Source organism: Ambystoma mexicanum, chromosome 1q, assembly GCF_040938575.1.
Source record: "Ambystoma mexicanum isolate Mex_15411 chromosome 1q, UKY_AmexF1_1, whole genome shotgun sequence".
Taxonomy (NCBI): Eukaryota; Metazoa; Chordata; class Amphibia; order Caudata; family Ambystomatidae; genus Ambystoma; species Ambystoma mexicanum.
This window is the reverse complement of record NC_090922.1, coordinates 281,942,237-281,964,846: the sequence shown is the minus strand read 5'-3', so window position 1 is coordinate 281,964,846 and position 22,610 is coordinate 281,942,237.

Genomic DNA, 22,610 nt, shown 5'->3' with positions numbered 1-22,610 from the left:
TTGATATATGAGCTTCAACAAGGGCATTCACGACATGTGTTCTCCATTTTTGTGGGAATAAATGAGTGGAGAATAAAAGGTAATTTGCTAAGATGGCAAGACTATTTCTCTTGTTTATCCCCATAAGACATTTTCTTAGAAGAATGCACATTTTCCATGTGACTTGAGCATGTATAGACAGCAGACCAAGTTCAAACCTCAGTAACATGTTCGGTGTGGACTTGGGGAGACCAAATACACGTTTCCAAAATTTTGCTTCTATACTATTCCAGAATTTGAGAGTTCGTGGGAGTATAGATTCCATACCATATATGAGAACAGGTATTACCTTTTGCTGGTAAAATTTCATAATCGGGATGCAAGTGAACTTACCAAATCTTGCATGAATTATTCTAGCCTGTGAAATTAAACCTGTTAGTTTGGTTTGGATTATTGTCTCCAGTGCGTTATCTGAGGCAAAGTTGTTGAAATATATTCCTAGATATTTATATTCATTCACGATCTGTAATTTTTTATTGCATATCGTCCATGTATATTTAGTCCGTGGAGAGAACTTTGGTTTCCCAAGGATAATGATTTGTGTTTTATGTTCGTTCACTGTGAGGTTATTTTTCGTCACATAAAGGTCGAGGGCATTTAATAAGTGTTGAAGCCCACTGGGAGTTTGGGAGATGAGGACTAGATCGTCAGCATACAGAAGCCAAGCAACAGCTTGATTTCCCAACTTTGGGGGATCAGATTGTACCGCCGCGAGATCATCTGCCAAATCAAGCAAAAATAGATTGAAGAGAGTAGAGGCTAGTATGCATCCTTGCTTAAGCCCTCTCTCAGTTGGAATAGATTTAGACAACAGGCCCTCTATATTAAGTTTCACCTGGACAGAAGTGTTAGAATGTAGCAAACTCACAATTTTTAACAATCTCCCTGGGCAACCGTAATGCGCCAATTTCCTCATAAGACGTACTCGGTCAACGGAATCAAACGCCATGCGGAAGTCCACAAATGCAACATATAAGGGTTGCTTTCGCATGGCGTAGGATTGTTTAATTGCATTAAGAATGGTTAAATTAATAGCTGTTCCGAGACCTGCTACAAAACCTGATTGAAACGGGTCTCTACGCTTATACTGGAGAGACCAGTTGTTCAGATCACGCAATATTAACCTACAAAAAATTTTTCCCGGTACATCTAATAAGGCAATAGGTCGATAGCTCAAGGGATTTTGCCTGTCTCCTTTTTTATAAATAGGGACAATGATGGATTGTGTCCAGGAGCTTGGAATTTTTTGAAGGTATATGATTAGTTGAAAAAGTGAATGCAGAATTGGTGCCCACATATCGATATGTTTCTTTAGGACTGCATTCGAGAGTCCGTCAGGCCCAGGAGCCCGTGACATGCTTGATTTGTTAATATAATAAAAAATGTCATCTTGGTCAAATTTTAAAGTAAAAGGTGACATTATTATATCCGAGGGCTCGCTTACGGTTGGAGCAAGATATATGGATGAGAAATGATTGCACCACTCATTTTCCGACACTCCATTTATATGAGATGATACTTGCGATGCATTAGTTACTGAGTTTAGGAATTGCCAAATTTGTGCTGTATTTTTGTTCTTAATCTGATCTAACATCGCTTCTCCTTCTTTTTGTTGCTTTGTTATTTTGTATTCTTTCATCCAGTTTCTATATGCAGTTTTGATAGCTCTTAATGTCTGGGTCTTTAAAGATGGGGCTAGTTTGAGAGCTTGTCGCTTTTGTGCTCTGAATAAAGCTTTCCTAGTTCGAATGGCATTGTCATAAGTTCGAGCAGATTTTTGTTTAATGTTTTGTTTTGTGGCATATAATTGCATAAGATCAAAAGGGACCAATCTATATGGTTCTACTGACATTTGAGAAATTTCTACATAAGATCTTATATGGTCACGATAGCATGTTAAGGATTCGTAAGACCATTTTAATCGATTTAGAGAGTTATTAGTTTCGTATTTGCCCATCAATGATTGAGTTTCTACGATCGGTGCTGGGGTCAGCCTGATCTTGAATGTTAATGGACAGTGGTCACTGTGTTGTGATGACTTGATAGCAAAATCAGTAATATGTGCGAATAGGTTTCTGGAAACAAAGATAAAATCAATAGTTGCTGACTGTTTTTGGCTATGCCATGTCGGTAATGGAGGTGAATCTGCTGCACTTGTGCTATTCAGCATAATTAAATTCCATGTCTTCATGAATTTGTTCCATAATCTTATGCGATCAAGATCTTTTATAGTTTCTTTGTTAAGCAGATGCAAATTCAAGTCACCTGCGATAACACAGTATACAATTTCTCGCACAAGTATAACATTTTCTAGGACATCTGTTATATCTTTCAAAAACTTGTCAGTTGTAATGCCCATTGGATTCCAATAAACATTAATACAAGCAATTTTAAAAGAACTAATCGAAATATAGGAGCATTGGATGAACGGATTGCTAGGTGGCAATGGAGAAAGATGGATATTTGCTAGCGCGTTCGATGCAGTAAGCAGACCTGACATGGGTCTGCCTCTCTGAGCGCGCAATGCTGGCTCAAGTAGTATATCATAATTGTTCCAAGTTGGTGCAGTGGACAGCCAAGTCTCTTGTAAAAAAACCAGATCATAATCACTCAGTATGCTCTCAGGGTTGTTAATAAAATGAGAGAAACCTCGAGTGTTCCAACTTAGCACCGACAAATCACTCTGCTCCCTATTTCGATCTAGTTATACTCTAGTAATGACATTTGAGTTCTTGTACATAGGTGTATCGGTTTCATTTCTATATTTAGAGATGTATGGTTGAAATCTATGGGTGGGCTTCAAGCAAGATTTGATAGGTTCTTCATCTTTGTTATTGCGTGAGAGTGTAAATCCTAAATCAAATAATTCGTTCCGGGCAGCCCAAATGATGTTATGAATGATTAGAGACCGACACCATATAAGGACTGTTGTTAGATCCTCACTGCGGGGGAATTCTATCTGATCAATATCATTAGAGTTGATCTCTCGCAAGGCTTTCACATCCGAGAAAAGTCTGAGAATGCTTTGTCGATTCATGTTATATGATGTAGTTAGATCTTCACGTGCCATTAAAAGCAAGGAGTGTCTGTTTTCTACTTTTGTTTGCTGGTTTCTGCCAAACTGAGTTAGTTTACCAGAAGTGAGCTTTGGGTCTTGGTTAGCGAAATGATGTAAATTTGATTGTTTTTTAGATTTATCATCTTTTGAGTTGTTTTGTATTTGAGTTTTGGAATTTAACATCCATAGGCGAGCAATGGACTCTTTAATTTCATTTAGATCTGAGTGTGTTATGTTATTATTAATAGACTCCTCTCGTGTTATTTTCTCATCGTCATAAGGCACTGAGTCAGCAAACGTTACTCGTTTTACTGATGGTTTAATTAATTCACTAGGCATCGCATGGGGTGTAAGATCCGGAGAATTGAGAGTCGAAAACTTTGCTGGACCATTAGTTATGATTGGAAAGACTGGGGGCTCAAATTTGCGTGTCTCCAGATATAAATCAATTTCTTCCCTTAGTGCTTTTCTTGAAGATGCAACTACATCTATCACTTTTGTATCTGGTACACTCACTGCATTTGTTTTTTCAACAGTGGTCCTTGAAGGTACACATGCGGGTTTATTTTGAGTTCTAGGAGATAGGCTTTCAGACTCTGCTAATGAGATCAGATCGTTCAATGGGGGGTGATCCATGATCATTCCCACTGACTGGGTGCTGACGATGTTTTTTGGCTTCTTAGATTTTGCTAGAGCAACATATTTCTTGGTTATGAGGTTCGCTGCTGTTGTTGATCTAGAATTCGCCCTTGTGATATTGTTGACAAATTGTTTAATAGATGGGGTGGCTGTTGCTTTTGCAGTTTTCATATTTTTTGTTTTTTTTGCAGCCATTTGGTTAGAGCTCTTCTTTTTTGAGAGATTCTCATTCACTTCATTGATAGTTTTTTTGTCAAAGACAGAGTAGATCATTTTATGTGTATGAGAGCCTTCTAACTCTTTATTCTTATCTTTTTGTGCTGAGGAACATTCAATGGAGGGTAATATGACAGGTTCTTGAGGTGCCATTTTTTCTACTATAATACCTGGTACGAAGGGAACCGCTGTCTTGGAAGAGTATGGAACACTAGATTTGTGTGGTTCAAGACAAATTTGAGAATCCATAATAATTTCTACGATTTGACAATCTAGATCTTCTATAGTTTGAGTGCTTATACAGGTCCCAACCGCACTTTCTTTTACTGTACAACTCGGCTTCTGGGCCAGAGACTCGGCTATTTTTTGTTGTGATTGAGTGACATTATTTATTTTTACATTAATGTCATCATGTAAAGAGGACACCTTTGATAATAGTTTGGTTTGATTATTTTCAAGAGTTTTAACATTAGCAGTGAGGCACTTTAAGGTGCTATCCACTGATTCAAAGAGCTTCGCAAGAGCCATTAATGCTATATTCATGACTTCCAAAGTCAGATTTTCTGATTTGTGATTAGTGAAAGATCTTTCAAGACTCGTAAAATTATTATTCGATCTTCGTGGAGTTGGTGGTATGAATGAAACCTCCAGAGTCGATAGGTCGCAATCAGGCCGATTGAATATATCTGGAGATTGCGATAATTTAGAGCCTTCTGCTCTAGCCGAGCAGACCGAGTTGTTATTCTCTAGAGCATTTGTTAATTCACTTGATTTTCTAAGTGTAGCAGCAGCTCCAGGTTGTACGTCACCAGATAAGGCGTTTTTTAACAGTATACTGTCTGACATAGAGACAGGCATTTTAGAGGTTTCTAATGTCTCTTTTAAATTTATGTTGTCATCTGATATATGCACTCTCTCGCTCCCACTACCTATTTCAGAGTTAGTTGGTACCAAATCGATAATATCGTTAGCATGAACAACAGTTACCATCTGATTAGTGAGGGGTACTGGGGTGGTCGTTCCACACTGCGCCCCAAAGCCATATTTCCGAATGTCAGCATTATCCATCGGTGCTTTTTTCATTTTTTCCTTGGTTTTGGATTTGATTTGAGCAAAATTTTGGACAGGCGTGGAACAGGTATTTGTTGCAGGATTTGGTGGAAGTCTTTCAACCGCCGACGCAACCAGCAAGGGCAAAGGCTGTGTTTCTGACATTATTCGAAGCCGTGTGTTCGTAGGCATGTCGGTTGTAAGTCGATAAATTTCGTTTCTTTTAGTGGTCATACTTTAAGTATAACGACACAAATTTTATGTCCAGGATAGATTATGTGCTAGAACACTCTCCCGTTTAAGAATAAGAATGAGAGAGAAGAGGAGAAACAAAAGGAAAGCAAGAGCCCCGTGGACTCCCGGACGCCGCGGCGAAGCGGCAAAGCGGGGACTCCACGGGGACTCGCTCGGGTGCGCGCGCGCGGTGCGCGCGGATCTGGGCTTATATAGGCCCGCCTCCACCAGGTAACCAGCACAAAGCCTAGGTAAATATAAATAGGCTGTGATTAATATAGTCCGCCTTGTATAAGAAATAAAAGGATGAAAAGTTTTCTTGGAGGCTGATATCACCTGCTGGGCGTTGTAGTCCGGTGAAGTAAAAGTCAATGTCCAGAGCAGAGCAGACTGCAGCAGCGTGAAGCGGCAAAGCGGGGACTCCACGGGGACTCGCTCGGGTGCGCGCGCGCGGTGCGCGCGGATCTGGGCTTATATAGGCCCGCCTCCACCAGGTAACCAGCACAAAGCCTAGGTAAATATAAATAGGCTGTGATTAATATAGTCCGCCTTGTATAAGAAATAAAAGGATGAAAAGTTTTCTTGGAGGCTGATATCACCTGCTGGGCGTTGTAGTCCGGTGAAGTAAAAGTCAATGTCCAGAGCAGAGCAGACTGCAGCAGCGTGAAGCGGCAAAGCGGGGACTCCACGGGGACTCGCTCGGGTGCGCGCGCGCGGTGCGCGCGGATCTGGGCTTATATAGGCCCGCCTCCACCAGGTAACCAGCACAAAGCCTGCTGGGCGTTGTAGTCCGGTGAAGTAAAAGTCAATGTCCAGAGCAGAGCAGACTGCAGCAGCGTGAAGCGGCAAAGCGGGGACATAACATACCTTTACATAGGAGATGGGAAAGGAAAAAAAAAAGCAAATGCATGTAGTCACAATGACTGCTTTGAATGTAAATAATGGGATTCATAAATACATTAATAATTCAAAAACTGAAGGATGTAGAAATACAGCAAATATACTGGCTTGAGAGGTATGAAGAGCTGAATCTTAAAAGATTACAAACATGAAAATTCAACCAGAATTGTGGTCATAAAGGATAACATGTTATAACTCTGGCATGTTTAAACTTACAGAGTACCAACAAATCACATTAATTTCCCTAGAAAGAAGCACACATCATCATACATTTTATAAACCTGTAAGGCAAGTAGAATGTGGATTTGTAGATGTAGAATTAGTTAATTCCAGGACAACACCAAATTTCATAATGACAGGACGTGTGGTGGAACCTTAGCTTTTGGACAGCGCATGAAGACACCTGTCCTATGGGGTACAAAGATTGCTTTCTAGGAGTGAAATCACTATTTTAAGCTACCAATCCAATTGATCTTACAGTGATAGCTAATATATGGAAAACACAATTGAAAGGTGTAGTTTGCAGTTTGCATAAGGCCTAAAACAGAAGATTCTGAGAGAGACTGCAGAAAGTGGGAGACAGCGAGATTTTACCACGAGGCCTGCATGAAGACCCTTTATCTGAGGTTTCATTCACTCGGGATTGGTTGCAGGAAGAATCCCTCACCAGGAGCTGACCAGACTGAGAGGATCTCGTTACTATATTGGTGCATTGGAGATTACCTTAACAAGCTGGAGTGGCACATACATGAGCAGACTGCCTGGAGTCATGGTCCTGGCAAAGCATCCTGATGTTACCTGAGCCAAATAATACTCCTAGTAGAAGCAAGTAGGTGTATCATGAGGTCTGCTAGTTAATTTGTTAAGAGTTAAAATAAAACCCACATACCCTTTATCGATTTGAAAGCATATGTGTTACCCTGATTAAATATTTGAATCACTGGCAATTAGAACATAGTAGGTGTTTCGGGGAGCTGGATTATATTAAATGTAGTCCATTGGTGTGAACCTTGCAGATGGTTTAGTCCTACACTCTGTGATATCCAATTCAAATGGGTCTCACAGATTGAAAGTAAAAGCCTTAAAGATTACAATGCGGCATGAATGACATTGTTAATAAAGTAATTGATTTGTATTTCCCTAACAAACCAGTTGACATGAGGTTGTTGCTAAGAGGGACAGTCCTTAAGAATCAAGAGCGAGTCAGGTTTACTGTCCCCATATATTCTGAAATAGATTTCAAGAATCTCATCCATTTGGTGAATAGTCAGACATTTCAGTGAATACCAAAAAGCACAATTGAACTAGCCTCCTGTACATTATGTTTAGCTGAATACCATATTTTACAGTTTTTATGATTTAGGCAGTCTAATTTAGCGGTTTGGCAACTTATGTGATTGAAAGTCTTATTCGGAACGTTACTCCACCCGTTTTTTTTTTTTTTTTTTTTTTTTTTTTAAAGAGGTGCTAGCTTAGAATGGGTGAAATATTTGTATATTGTATTGAAAATGTTAAAGGGAAAAGGTGGCATAATAGATATTTGAGTTCACTTGTGAATGTTTGATTAAATGTGCTTATTATTGAATTGGAAAGAATTAATTAAACACATTTACAAACCCGCTTGCTTCTTGTACCAGAGAGTGGTAGTCGGATTGTTGTGCATGGGGTTGTTGAATTAGTATTTTCCAAGTCTGTTAAATAACCTAAAATAATCAAAAGTGTGTGGATCATTGTTTGGGTGGTTAAAAAAATCGCCCTGCATCAAGTGCCGTCCAATAAAAGCTGCTTGTCTGGGATATACGGAGCAAGGGGTATCAGCTCTGTTACGTCTCTGCAGCCTCTAACAACATGGCTAAACACTTTAAAATCTGCAAGTAACTGGGCAATCCTGCTGCAGTCTCTTCCTCTCCTGTGACATCCCAGGCCCTCTGTACAGCTCCATCTCTCCCTCTCCCTCTCCTTCTTCTTTCTCCTCCTTCTCTCTGACAACACCTGACAAGGTTTCTATACATGTCCGATCTATGAAAGTGCCGTCCAAACAGGTGTTCCCCTGCTCCTCCAGAACCATCAAGGACAATATTGACACCCTCACTCCAGCCTTGGCCGATTCCTGTAATCACTCTTTCACCACTGGAACTTTCCCCTCTTCGCTTAAGCACTACCTTGTGCAACCCTTCCTTAAGAACCCATATGCTGATCCTACCTACCTGGCAAACTATCGCCCAATCTCCATAACCCCTTACCTGGGCTAACTCTCGGAAAAGCTGGCCATCTCCCAGCTTACTCTCCACACTGTATCTGTTTGCTGTGTTCATGACCATCAGTCTGGCTTCAGAGCTGCCAGAGGCACAGAAACTGCTCTCCTTAACAACGGTGAAGGTCTTCTCTCAAACTTGATTCCAGCTTTCCTGCTGTCCTCATCCTCCTTGATCTTTCCTCTTCTTTTGACACAGTCAACCACGCCATTCTGATCAATGGACTCCGTGGTAACCTGGGCATCATGGATCAAGCCCTGGAGTGGCTGACCTCATTCGTTTTGGACAGCCCCTCCCAGTCCAACTTGGTCCCTTTCTCTGTGCCACACCTCTCTCTACCTGTGGCGAACCCCAGCACCCTATCCTCTCACCCTGGTTTTTCAACCTCTTCTTGGCCCCTTTTGCCCACCTGATCTCTTCCTTCTCCTCCAACCTTTGGTGTTATGCAGTTGAGTGTATGGCACTCAATTTTCCTTTGGGCTCCCCTCAGCCTCCTCTCTTCTCTTGCTCATTTCTGGCTATCTATTCGAGATTCAGGATTGGTGCGCCTCCAACGATCTCTGCCTTAATGACAGTAAAATCTAGATCCTTCTCATTGAGACCCCTGCCCTGCTTTCCCTCTCTCACTCTGGCAACCCACCTCTCTTTCCACTGGCTTCCGGTGGCTGCAAGGATCAAGTTCAAGACTCTTTGCACTGTCCACAAGGCTTTCTGGGACCGGGGCCCACACCACATTCAATGCTCTCTTCCAAAATACCTTCCTTCTCGAGCATTTCACTCAGCTACCTCCAACTCTCTAAGGGTCAGACCCTTATCCAGGCAGCGAGTCGAGGATAGATCTCTCTCCTCTGCAGGTGCCTCCCTGTGGAATGGCCTACCTGAAGCTCTCAAACTTGAGCCGGACTGCCTGAAGTTCCGGAAGCTGCTCAACACTTTCCTCTTGTCCTCTGCTTTCTCTCTCTCCGACCCCTGCTTACCTGCCTGACCTACCTGTCTGCTGTACCAATTGGTTGCTTGGTTACTCTCACTGTCTCACTGGTAGCCATGCTCTTTCTTGATCAGTCACCCTTGCACTGCCTCTGGCCTGCCACACACTTAAGGGCTGTAACTGTAACCCTACAGTCCCTTGTTCTCCTTGCATTTCCCAGAGCTGTGCTGCCCTGGCTGCACTTTCTCAGAGCATTGCTGCCCTGTTTCCCCTCCCCTCCCCATCCCTCCCCTCTCCGTTGCACTCCCCCCCTCCCTTTCCCTGTGCACCTCTCATTCTCGCACTCGCACAATCTGAATGACACAAGGGCTAGTAAGATTGTTTGTCTTGTCCTCACTTTGTCTTCTCTCCCTTGTCTTGTCACCCCTAGAAACACTTGTGTACAGGCAAGTTATAAATGACATATCATATCATTTCATATGGCTTCTCAGCAATAAGCTCCCTAATCCAAAGTTGTGGAGAGGGTCACAGGTTTTTGGGTATGGGGAATTAGACAACTTGGAGTTGCAATCTCACCATAGAGATAGTGGATATGCAATATATTTTCTTTTTAATTATTTAAATTGATAATTGAATGACTGCTGAATAGAGTTGTACCATTTTGAAGAACCTACAAATGTTTTTGGATGAATATTGTGCTTTGTTGATTGAATAAAATGTTGTCTGATATCAAAACTGCCCATGCACTCTTCAAATTATTTAGGGGGGAATTGGCAGCCACAAACATCAAGGCTTGGATTTCCAAAATGGCTGGTAGAGCAGCAACAGTGGGTTGAGATATTTGTAATGACCACGGCCCATTGGATCAGCCTCTGGAGGAACTATACATGACTTCAACAAAAATTAAGATAATCTTAAACTGGCACACCTTTATGCTGATGTGTTATTTCATCTTCAATTGGTGGAAAGTTGATTGCAGATAGGTAGAGTGAATAGAGAGGTAGCTGCACAGAATTCCTCTGAAGAGCTACTGAACATCCAAAGTTTATATGATTAAAGGTTACAGGTCATTTAGAAGTAGCAAGCGGGTCGGCGGTCGCATCAGACCTCTATTCAATAGTGACAGGGTAACCTTGATCAAATGCAAGGTCAGATGAAGCTCCTCCTTAAAGAAAAACACAATATTGAGGCCCAAAATGCGATTCTGCAAGAGGTCTGTGATCAATGTACGTGCCCAAAAGAAAATTGAAGGAAAAATGTTATAATCAATAGGTATATACCAATGACCAATTACATAATGTGGTGAGATTTAAACCACAAATTAAACAGTTAAAAGATGAAAATGTCACAATTATTCTCAACGTGGATGATTCCCAAACAGATTTTGACGAGTTACATCACAAATTAAGTATTAGAAAAAACAGCAGGTAAGCCAAATAATGATAGAGTGAGATATTCTTGCTCTGGAGAAACAACAGTTGCAACAACTATTAAACCTGGCACATTCACAAGCGGACCTGAATAAGGGCTCTTCCCTTGAATTAGACAAAATAAAACAGGAATACCTGCTCTTACAATCCTGATTTTTTTAAAAAAAGCAAAGACTGAACTTGCTATGGGCAGGCTAGCAAAAAGGGGCTCTATACAAAGGAAATATGAGCTGACACAGTAAAAATGAGGATAGCTCAAGCATAATACATGTCTGCAAGTTTGAGAATTAGTCCCTAAAGGGCAGGTCCAAAAGCTAAAGGAGCAATTGGTTTCTATTAGCAAAATGATGGAAGCTAATCTGGCCAGTATGCGTGATTTAAGAGAACCACTTGCCCATTGTAAACATCAGATGATTGATTAAATGGACAGGAATGAGAACACGAGGGAAAACAGAATGTCCTCAGTAGCCCAGCACCAAATACCAACATAAACAGTTGTCCAGGGCAGGTGAAATTACTCACCTGCATCTGATGTTACCTTTAATTATACATGTTCTTCCCCTGTCCATTCACATGCATGTCCATAGCATGCTGGGTGCCTTTAAAGAACTAGAAAGGGAATTGTACATAACTCCTCCTCTCGTAACTTTCTATGGCCCTCATTACAACCCAGGCGTTAAGGGGTTAACGGCGCCGTAAAAGGTGGCAGCGCCGTTAAATCCTTAACGCCTGATTACGAGGTCCCTTTGCGGTTTGGAGAATTTAACGCCTGCTTTTTGCAGGCGTTAAAAACCAACCCGCAAAGGGACCTTGGTGCTAAGTACGGTGCCGCAATTTACGGCACCGTACTTAGCACCTTCCCCATTCCCATTGAGCCCTATGGGGCGAAAATGGGAATGGGGAAGGGCCATGGCGGCATGGGGAATTACCGCCCCGCCAACCTCGGAATGGGGCGGTAATTCCCCATTCCGCCATGGCGGAGTCGGTAAATTACCGGCATGGACCATGGTGCTGTTAGCACCATGGTCCAACGCCAGGGTCGTAATGAGGGCCAATGACTGGGAAGATGTTTAATTCCCATCCACAGGAGAGGGATTCCATCAACTAGTGGAAAAAGCTGATGGGGGTGGAAAGTGACCCACTGAACATGTCATGAGTTGACAGGAGGAAAACATGGCAAAATGACCATACATCATATGATAGTAGTGTCAGGTTGGATTTGTATTTGAAACTGCATAAAATTATTTGACTGAGGTACCATATGGCTCACCTACCTGACATAGAAATGCTAGGAACACAGTCCAGGAAGAATAATCATAAAGTCCCTAACTACTTGTGAGACCTGGAGGAACCTTCTAGACTGCCAGGCGGAAGAGACAATATTATTATCAATCAGCAGATAAGACTCTCTTTTATGCATCCCCCAAAAGGGATTCTGGGAAAATATCCAGAGTCTTTGAAAAGGAAAAAAGAGAGGAACCTTTGACCAGTTCACCTTGGAGGCATTCCCAAAACCACTATAGATAGACCTGAGATGTTAGCATGGAAGAGGTTTCTAGCAGTGGCTCTGACTCGCATGGAAGGAGGACCCAAATACAATATCAAAAGAAGGGGAAAACAACAAAACCTATCAAAGACCGCAGCAAACAAACTAAGGAAACCAAATATTTCATGACAGCCTAACACAAAAATGCTAAATATTCTCAGGGTGATTCACAGAATCATTGTGCGCTGAAGTGAGTGATGCAAGCGTGAAAAACGCAGTGCACGCGTGCGAAACGCACGCAAGTGCCCATTTCCTGATTCATGGAAGGCACTGCGCCTGGCTTACCTGGGACCTGCGCAGAATCCGCACGTGGTGCACACTTCACTGCGACATCCTGAATGCTGTGCGCGAGTCACCCAGTAAAGGCGCACAACGCCCAGCGCACGCACCTAAAAATGGGGCAGAACACGCAGAATGGGGAACAAAACACAAAAATGTGGGCATAACGGGGGAAGTTCAGCAGTGAAATCCTCGCAACGCCCACACACACGCTAACAACACATATTCATGGAATTGAACAGGGCAAACCCGTGCATGCCAAAAGAGGCACAAAGATCAGAAACACGTCCACCACGCGAAAGCAGACGTAAGCACCCCTGCGCAGCATAAAAGTGCACGCAAACAACAAACAAGCATATACAGCTATGATGAATGTCCCATTTCTCGTAGCAGTGATCGTGGGACACTGCAGGAGGACGAGGATAGCCAGGCCCCACATTTTTGTACACAGGACCAGCTTTTTGGGATGCCTGCTGACCAGATCTATGGTAGACATAGGTTTCCACCTCATATCATCTTAGACCTGGTCACTGAGTGGGAGGATGACCTCACATCACCCACCTTGTGCTCCAAAGCACTGAGCACCTTGGAAAAGGTGCTCAATGTCCTGCATTTTTTGCCCACTGGGTCATTTCAGCAGACAACTGCCATAGTTGAGGGCGTCTCACAGGCCACGCAGTCACACTTCCTACACCAGGTGTTGGCAATCATGACTTCACACCCCTCAGTCCGCAGGCACATATACATGCCCACAACACCTGCAGAAAGGCAGGCCGTGGTCCAGGACTTTCACAGGGTGGCACACTTCCCCAAAGTGCTTGGTGCCATTGATTGCACCAACGTGGCCCTATGTCCACCTAGGGCCACTGAGGACATCTATCGCAACACAAGCACTGGCATTCCATCAACATGCAGGTTGTACGCAATGCAAGGGAATCATCACCTCTGTATATGCAAACTATCCCGGGTCCACCCATGAGTTTCATATTCAGAATGGCAGCCCTACACCGGGACCTGGAAGCTGGGAGGCATGGCAACACATGGCTCATGGGTGAGTACACATTCCTGTGAACATGCATGCATGTCACACACAGACAAATACACAAACCCAACTAATGACCACCATTATCACCTCCCCAGGGGACAGTGCCTACACTCTGAACACCTACATGATGACGCCAATACGGAACCCCACCACACCACCCCAGGTAAGATACAACGCAGCCCATATTGCAACCAGGGGCACAGTGGAACGCACATTCGGAGTGCTCAAGTCACGTTTCCGCTCCCTTGACTGCTCTGGTGGGCAGCTACTATATGCGTCCCCAGTAGTGTGCTGGATCATTGTGGCAGCATGTGTCCTGCACAATGTTGCAACCTGGCGGGGTGTACCGGTGGACATGGTGGTGCCCCACATCCCCAACCACATGCACACCCCCTGCACATGGGAGGGGAAAGGGCAGGTGGCGAGGCAGCCCGTACCCAGCTTGTGGCTACATTTTTCACCTAAACTCCCCGCCTGCACAGTGCACACAGGCCTGGCACATTCCAGGTGACAATTGACGATGACAAACAGTCAACTGTCACAACCTTAACACCCTGAGAATGTGTCCTTGGAATTGCAGCATTGTGTGCATCCCTAGCAACTTAAACAAACACAATCCAGTGTAACCAAAAGGCCCACATGCAATCTACAGATTCCACCCCCCATGCAAAACAGCACATCCAAATGCTGGTATGTCACCTAAACCTCCCTCAACCCCATGTCAACCACCCGACACACCATGCCATGGCATGCAATGTGAAAACTTCAACAAAAAATCAACACACATGACACAACTTTCACAAAGTGCACCGTCACAAATGGAAACAGGCCACATACAATCCCCTCAGAGATGGACTCTGAAGAATAGAGTGAGAAAAAATATCCAACCTATACTAAAAGGACGTAAATGCATGCCACCAAAGGTGTGAACACCAAAAGCTGGAACCTTTGATGGCATGCATTTCAGGGAATCCCAAAAAAGAAAAGAATATATGGTTGCTGCAGTGTTGTCCCCCGCAGCACCCAACTCACTACACAACACAGTACAGTGAGTAGTATTTGCGGCCTGAAACCCCTACAGCTGGTTAAAAAAACAAAGCCAAAAAATGAGCCAGCGGTGCCAGTACACGATCACGAAAGTCAAAGTGAACTTGTGCAGCAGGGACACAGCATATCTCAAAAGGCAAGTAGTGTGTGTGTGTGGGGGGATGTTGGGGTGGTGTTGGGGGTGTGGCTGGGGGTGTGTTGTGTGTGTTGTGGGGGGTGTCTGCAGGGCTATTCAATGCATATTAGCATGGGAAATTCATGAACCTTCAGTGTTGCTCACATTTTCCATGTGAACTTCTCCGTTGTGGACACATCTGCAACAGAAACATATTGCCGATCCTGAGACACATCATAAGCAAAACCAACACAGGACTATCAATTTACCAGCATAACATCATGAACACAGGACCCAACAGTGACAATTTCAGACAGTGACGAATCACCATAGCATAAGTGCCACAATGTGACATTGCCACCACACATTCCCCTTCCATCATGAGAGTGGATTCGACAGCCAAAGGGGGTATGTGACCACATACAGCATGAAGTGCCGCAGTGTCTCTAGTTGCATCTTGTTTTTACAGAATCGGCAACTATTGTCAGATGTTAATTTCCTGATCGCTTTGATCTCGTTTGTTGGCAAGAGGTTCATTCGCACTCTTAGGAAGGTGCCATCTCAGCCTTGTTAAAGCGCCACACACTAAGAGTAAGTGCCGCAGTGTCTCTAGTTGCCTCTTGTTTTTACAGTTTTACTTGGAATTTTTTTTTAATTAGTTCGGTAGGTCGTTTAAGCCTCTCATTATTGGTGGCAAGTGGCTTATCAGTTTACTTCTTTGGTCCAAGGATGTTGTCTGTATCCAGCCATGTTCCTGCAGTTTTCGTTTTACTTTATTCGGATTCAAGATAAGTTCTTCCTCAGAGCTGTTTATTTCCACTAGTTTTTTTTCGTGTTCTTTCGTCCAACACATCAGAATTTTGCTTTCCTGTGCTTCAATTTCCATGTGAATAATAGACATTACATTCGGGCAGGTGCTAGTCAGTGACTTCCTGTATAGCATTAACGAGTTTCTAGCAACCATCGATTCTAATGATTGCAGACAAAGTTCCTGGCGTATGGTCTTTGCCGGTGTGGATTGCGGTAGGTTCAAAGTATGTTTCCAAAACAAACCTTCTAGTCATTTCCAAAAGTCTGAGGGTATCGCCAGTAGTGCGTCTGCACCGTAGATCAAGGACGGGACCACCTTCCCTTTGTAAAATTGAATAAGTGGAATTGCTGTAAATCGGCCAAATCTTCTGTCAATTATTTTTGCTTGACATGCCAATTTTTTTGCCTTCTCTAATAGGTGCAGTTGCATAGGGTGCTCTTGTTTGTTATTGCTGAGGATTACCCCCAGATATTTGAATTGCACCACTTGTTCTATTTTCTCACCTTCCAGGGTCCAGCTAAAGTTCTCTGTGCGGGTAGTTTGTTTCTCCATGATCATAACTTTGGTTTTGGCCCTGTTGATCTCCAAGTTGTTCTTCTCTATATATAGTGCCAAAGCGTTTAGTTGGCGCTGGAGACCAATCGGAGTGTAGTCCAATAAAATAAGGTCATCCGCGTTGAGTAATCTTGGGATCTTTACCTTCCCTACTGTAGGTGGAAAGGACCGTATCTCCTGGCCGCTTTCTTCAATATCCCAGAGTTAGGAGTTGAACAAAGTTGGTGCAAAAGGGCATCCTTGCTTTACTCCTCTCGCCGTGGGAATTAACTCAGTTAACATCCCTCCTTGGTTTAAATGCACTCTAATAGAGGTGTTCTGGTGTAATGCTCTAATGGGCCCCAAGATGTTTTCCGGACAGTTTCTCGCAATTAGTTTTCCCCAAAGTATTTCACGATTGACCTAGTCAAAAGCCTGGACCAGGTCAATAAAAGCAAGATAGATCTTTTGGTCTCCTTCTTGTATCTTGCTTTTTAGGGTGGTTAGTAGGAGAATGTTTGGTGCTGTTCCCCTATCTTTCACGAACCCTGATTGTAGGGTGTCCTCGTGTCCTGATTTCCTAGACCATTTTTGAAAGTTTTCTAACAACAGTGAGCCGAACACCTTCCCAACAACGTCTAACAATGCGATCGATCGGTAGTTCTTAGGTTGGTCTCTCGGCCCCGACTTATAAATTGGGACAATTGTTGCTGTAGTCCATGACACGGGTATCGATCTTGTTTCGTTGCATTTTTTAAGTACCTCATGTATAAAGTTTGACCATTCTACAGCATGTTCCTTCAGGTCTGCGTTAGTAATACCGTCGGGCCCAGGACCTCTTGAGTTGTTCAGTCGGAGAAGTTTCCTTCTTATGTCCTCCCGATCCCATACATTTTCCCAAGTTGAATTTGGCAGTTCTTGGTTATAACACAAAAATCCATGTTCTTTGTTCGGAAGATCGACATAGCCCTCTTTCCGGAATACTTTCGTGAAGTGGGTTGACCATGCATCTTCTCCCACGTAATTATTTATCAGATCTTTTTGTGAGTCTGACGTATTCCTGATTAGGGTCCAGAAATCTCTAGTTTTCCTACTGCATATTGTCTTCAGCATACCTGCTGCATCGGCTTGGTTCATGCTTTCTCTGTGTTGTCTTAGCCAGTTTTTATAGGTCCTTGTTGCTATTTTCATTTCAGTAACTAATTCAGCAGTAGGTGATTTCTTAACTTGTTGCTTTAGTTTCCTCATTTTTTTCCTTTCTTCCACAATTCTTTTGTCAAATTCGTGTTGATGGATTTTTGATTCATCATTTGGCCGGAACTTTCTTTTGACTTCATATACTTTTAACAAAGGTTGATAGTCAATATTATTTTCCGTGTTTGCTCGGTTGTTTACTCTGCTGGTATTTATGTATGAGTCTGTTAGCTCCACAACTGCACTGGCCGACAGTCTTAATTTTGTACCGCTACTGTCGGTCTCAATTTTTGCTTCCATGGTTGATTTTATTCTTCTTGTGCACGCCCATTTTACCTTTAATAGGTTGTGATCACTGTTGGCCGGTCTCACAACCTCGTACTCTGTTATGATTTTAAGTAACTCATCAGAAACAAAAATCTGGTCTAAGTTTGCTGCAGAGTTATCTCTCTCCCATGTCGGTATTCTCGGATTGTCTCTGTGTACTGATGTTTGTAAGCTCTGCAGATCCCAGGCAGTCATTGCCTTAATCCAGAGATGCCCACGTACCATGTTCAATGGCACCTTCTTACTAGTCCCGTATTTCGAGTTGGGTTTTGGGCAGATCGCGTTAAGGTCTCCACATAAAATGACAAATTTCGGTGTCCATTCAAGATGTATTCTTTCCAGAATGTTGTCTGCCATTTCCAGGTAGTCCTCGTTTTTAATCACTGCAGGATTCCAATATGTGTTCAACACAATTATTACTTCGTCCTTTGCAGTGTTTTTACTATTTACTGACAGTTGATTCGACCAGTTCAAAAGAGACCCCTGGAAATGGCTGTTTGAGATCACCGATTCGGCGTAGTGTAGTCCCGATCCAGATCTAATGGCGGTCAGCAGGCCTGAAGAGGGGCGTCCTTTATTTGAACGATCCGCGGGGGCTAGATAGGTTTCATAACCCTCCAAAAATGGCTTCTTAGTTAGCCACGTCTCCTGCAGGCAGATGACGTCAAACTCTCCCAAGTTGACGTCACTCTCTGTCAGGAGGTGGCTAAATCCCTGAGTATTCCAACATGCCATGACGATGTTATCCTCTTCCAAAGGCCTCACGACATCGGTCCCGGATCCTGCCTTGATATCCTTCCGTGTCTTGCATGGCTACCTTCTTTTTCCTGATGCTTTAGCGGCAGCCGTCTTAAGATTCAGATCTTCTCCGTCTCCAGGGTTAGTACTTGCTGCTGGTTCATCGTTGATCATTTCACTAACTTCTTGAACAAATGTGATTTTTATCTTCCGTAGGGGACCTTTTGGGTATCTATCGTTGTTCACAGCATCATGTTCAGTGCTTACGTCTTCGTTCACGTTGTTTGATTTTACTCTTTGATCATCTCTATCTAGGATGCTTGTCTGCTTCTCTATCTTTGTTCCTTCCTTTCTCTGTGTCCGCTCTTTGATTGAACCAAAAGTAGTCTCATCCTGATTGTTAAATGAATCCTTTTGACTTAATCTCAGATTTGTGTTTTGTGACTGTTGTAGTTTCGCACCAGTTATTCGACAGTCCGATAAGTCATAGCCCAACATTTGAAAGCTTTCTTGTTCTAAAGTCAGCATTTGTCTGATTACCGGGGAGGGAATATGTAAATAAACACAATCTCTTTTACCCGTGGTACTGAACTCCACGATCTTAATGTCATCAGTGTTGATCTGCCTTAATTTTGGAATGCAGTTCAATAGGGCCATGATGTTTTTCCGATTCAGGATCAAATTATCTCTGTACTCCCCTACCCGTTCCAGTTTAAAAGTTCTTTCGCTGCCTAGCTTTTTGCTGTACGGATTGTGGGTGTCTTGTTCTTTGACTCGAGCTTGTTTTCTATCAGCCTTTGTATTGCGCTCCTTAATTTGATCCAATATGAATCTGCTCTTTTCCTCTTTGTTGTTGTGAGTTGCAGATCGCGGCTTCTCCTCTATACGGGAGTTTGTTTCTCCCTTGATGTGTGGGGCTATAGACTTTGGATTTATTGCTACGGCTGTCCTAGTGCTCCTTTTTTGGTCTTTCTCTGAGTTCGCCGATTCCAGAGGATGTCGATTCGAAAGTTATTTTCCGCCGTATGCCTTAGCTACTTTTTCTCGTCTTTCTGCCAAAGTAAGGAAAGGGCTCGAGTATTGGGCATCTTCATTTGCTTCAATTCCGCAGTCCTTTCCCGGAGCACTCACTTTTTGCCTCTCTGATAGGGATTCTAGTTCCGAGTTTTCAACCGAGTATACCGACAAATCCAGTAAATTGATACTTTCTGCAGACTCATCTATGATCTGGTAGCTCTCGGCTGGGTTGTCAGCTAAGCTTGTTTCTTCTGTTTTCGATGGTTCCGTATCCTGGAATACCACCGCTCTGTTTTTTAGTTCTTTGTTTTCCCGGACTTTTGTTTTCTGGTTTTCTCTTTGATCCTTTCCTGCTACTACCTTAGAGGGTTGGAGGTCCTCAGTTGTTGCATTTTCCCCTCTCTTATTCGGTGATCTTTTTCCCTTTGCAAAGAGCGGGTATAGTTTCGTGGTCTTCCCTCGATTGTCGAGTTCTTTTTGATCCCTTGGTCCGGGATTATTTGATCTCTGAGATTTACTTTGTGGCTCTGTTTCCGGTTCCTCCACAATCTCATCTATAGTGAATGAGTCGTTTTCTGCAAACGTAGTTACACAGCCATTTGATGGTTGCTTCTTGGATATAGGCGGGGCGGCGAGCCTCTGTTCTTTGCGTATTTGTGTTGACTGTGCTTTTTCCAAGGTTTCCTTAACTTCCTCTAAGGGTTTTGATTTGACTACTTCGTTCCCTCAGTAGCTGCACGTCTTCTATCACAATTGTATCTGAGGCTACTTTTGTAGGTGTCTTCATTTGTCCAGCCAGCGTGACTTTCCCTGATATCGTCTCATTCTCCACTACCACGGCTAGATTGTCCGGGTTTCCTGTAGCATCACCCTGTGGTTTATTAGATGGCATAGTTCTCCCATTTCTCATTTCTAATGCTGTGATATACCCTTCAATAAATGTAATTTTTGTATAGAGCATTGCCACCAAAGTTGTCTGGTCCTTTAATGCCTCATGGATGGATTCGTACAATTTGCAGTATGGTGTCAAAGCAATAGTTATTGCCGACATTACTGTCAAGATATCAACTTGTTTTGTGGAGGTTTCTTTCTCATTGTTCGAGTCCATGGTTGAAGATCTCCTATTCCTCGATGGGGATTGTAGATGGATATTGTGCAAGGTGTTCGACCCCTGTTCTGTGTTCTTTGTGTGTTTCTCAGCATCACTGATCACGTCCCGTGGGACTCCCGATGGTTCCTTCCTTCGGTCCACGCCAGTCCTTGGCGTTTCCTACGAGCTGGGCCTCGAGTTTGTTTCTCTTAAAGGGAAATCTTTATCAGATATCATTGTATGGAATGCTTCTTGTCTAGGGGTTGATTCAAAACTCTTGCCTATGTTTGCCTTAATAGTTTTACTCAGGGCCAGAACGCGTCCGTTTGTCATGTGATTTTTGCTCGTCCCCGGACTGTCAGTCCGGGACTTCGTTGAATCCTCCTGTGATTCCTTAGTTATTGACCATTTAGATTGTTGGTTCCCTTCCAGTTGTAATTCGGGGTCTTTGAAATAACGAATTCCTGTTTTTAGGAGTGGACCGGAAGGGTACGTTTTATTTCCTGGCCAAACACACTCCCCCCTAAGTGGGGTTTCATTTGTAGACATGCTGGTCCCATCTAGTAAGTCCGTGTCAGACACATCCTCCAGCATCGTTTGATCCTTCCTTAGCATGCTTTGGAAAAATCTTGCCATTGAATTTGAGGCTGCAGTCTTTGCTCTCCCTCTCAGGGTGGTTTTTCGGGTTACTCTCCTATTGCTTAGCTTAGAGGATTCATAAAGGGACGTTTTGTGCGTCAGTTTAGCTGTTCTTTTTATGCTGCCTTTTCTGGCAGAATTTTCCCTAATGTGTTTTCCTTTAGGGTTTAAAGTCATTGGTTTATCCTCTGATAGGGGAGAGTTGTTGCTTTGTTCTGCTTCTTCGATTTCAGCTCTATTGCAATCTCCTAATCCATCTTCTTTGTCTATGTTTGTTCCCTTTCCATCAGTGAACTTTAGTACTTGAATGACCCCTGGCAATATTAGATTTTCTTTTCTGGGTTCCTCACTTGGGCTAGTTAGGTCTGGTCCTGTCGTTTGATGATGAATCTGGATAATAACATTCGACACGTTATTCGGGTTCACTTTAACTGCACCGACGCTTGCAACTCTCTTAGGTGTTGCCGTGCCTGGGGTCTGTGCCGCCCCCTTCACGGGCTGGTCCGGCGAGGGCGTCTCTTGGGCCACGCCCCCCCGACTCCCGGCAACGAGGGACCCTGGAGCTCCGCCCCTCCCGCCTCGTCGAGCAGCTCTGCATCGCCCACTGTTTGGTCCGGGCTCCTCTCTCCCTCCATACCCCCCTCGTCGAAAACCGCAGCTCCGGCAGCGGCTCCCGCAGAGAGCGCAAAGACGGCTGCTCGTCCACGCCGAGGAGCACCGGAGGTCTTCCTCCCGCTCCAGCAGGGAGCACACCGACCCCCCCGACTCCCACACCCCCCGCCCCCTCTCCAGACCCACCACCAGGTAAGGGGGACTCCAGGGTTGGGAGGGAGGGTAGAGGGGGTGTTTGGGGGTGTTTGGGGGTGTTTGAGGTGGTGTTTATGTTTTTGCCAACAAGGAGGAAGGTGGGGCGGGGGGGAGGAAGAGACTAGCTCATGAGCGTTGTCCACGTTCTCCTTTTCCTCCTCGTTTTCGATCGTGGAGTTTAGAAATGTTTTAATTATTTCGGATGTTTCATCCACGAGTGGTGGGGAAGCACAAGGGGCTGTGTTGTGGAGCGTTGATTTTGGAAAAAGAAAGATGTTCTGTTGCGTACCTGACTCCACCTGTATGTTTATAGGTGATGGTGAGACCAGTCGTCGTTGGTGCAGTCTGGGTAACTGCTTCAGCGGACCTCTCTTGTCCAAACCAAAGTCCTCACGACCAGATCGTTTGCTCCGCGTGCCTCGTCCTGTGTCCTCCATTTTTGGATGCAAGCAGACGCAAGCAGACGCAAGCAGACGGGCAGGCCACCCCCGGACTGCACCAGACTGCTTTCACCTCAGCTTCCAACTCCGCGTCCGCTCCGCGGTGTGTGGTGGTTTTTCAAGGGTGGGCTCCTCCTCCAATAGCAATGGACAACAGACTGCTCAGCACAGGGGGGACTGCACCAGACTGCTCCCACCTCAGCTTACAACTCTGCGTCCACTCCGCGGTGTG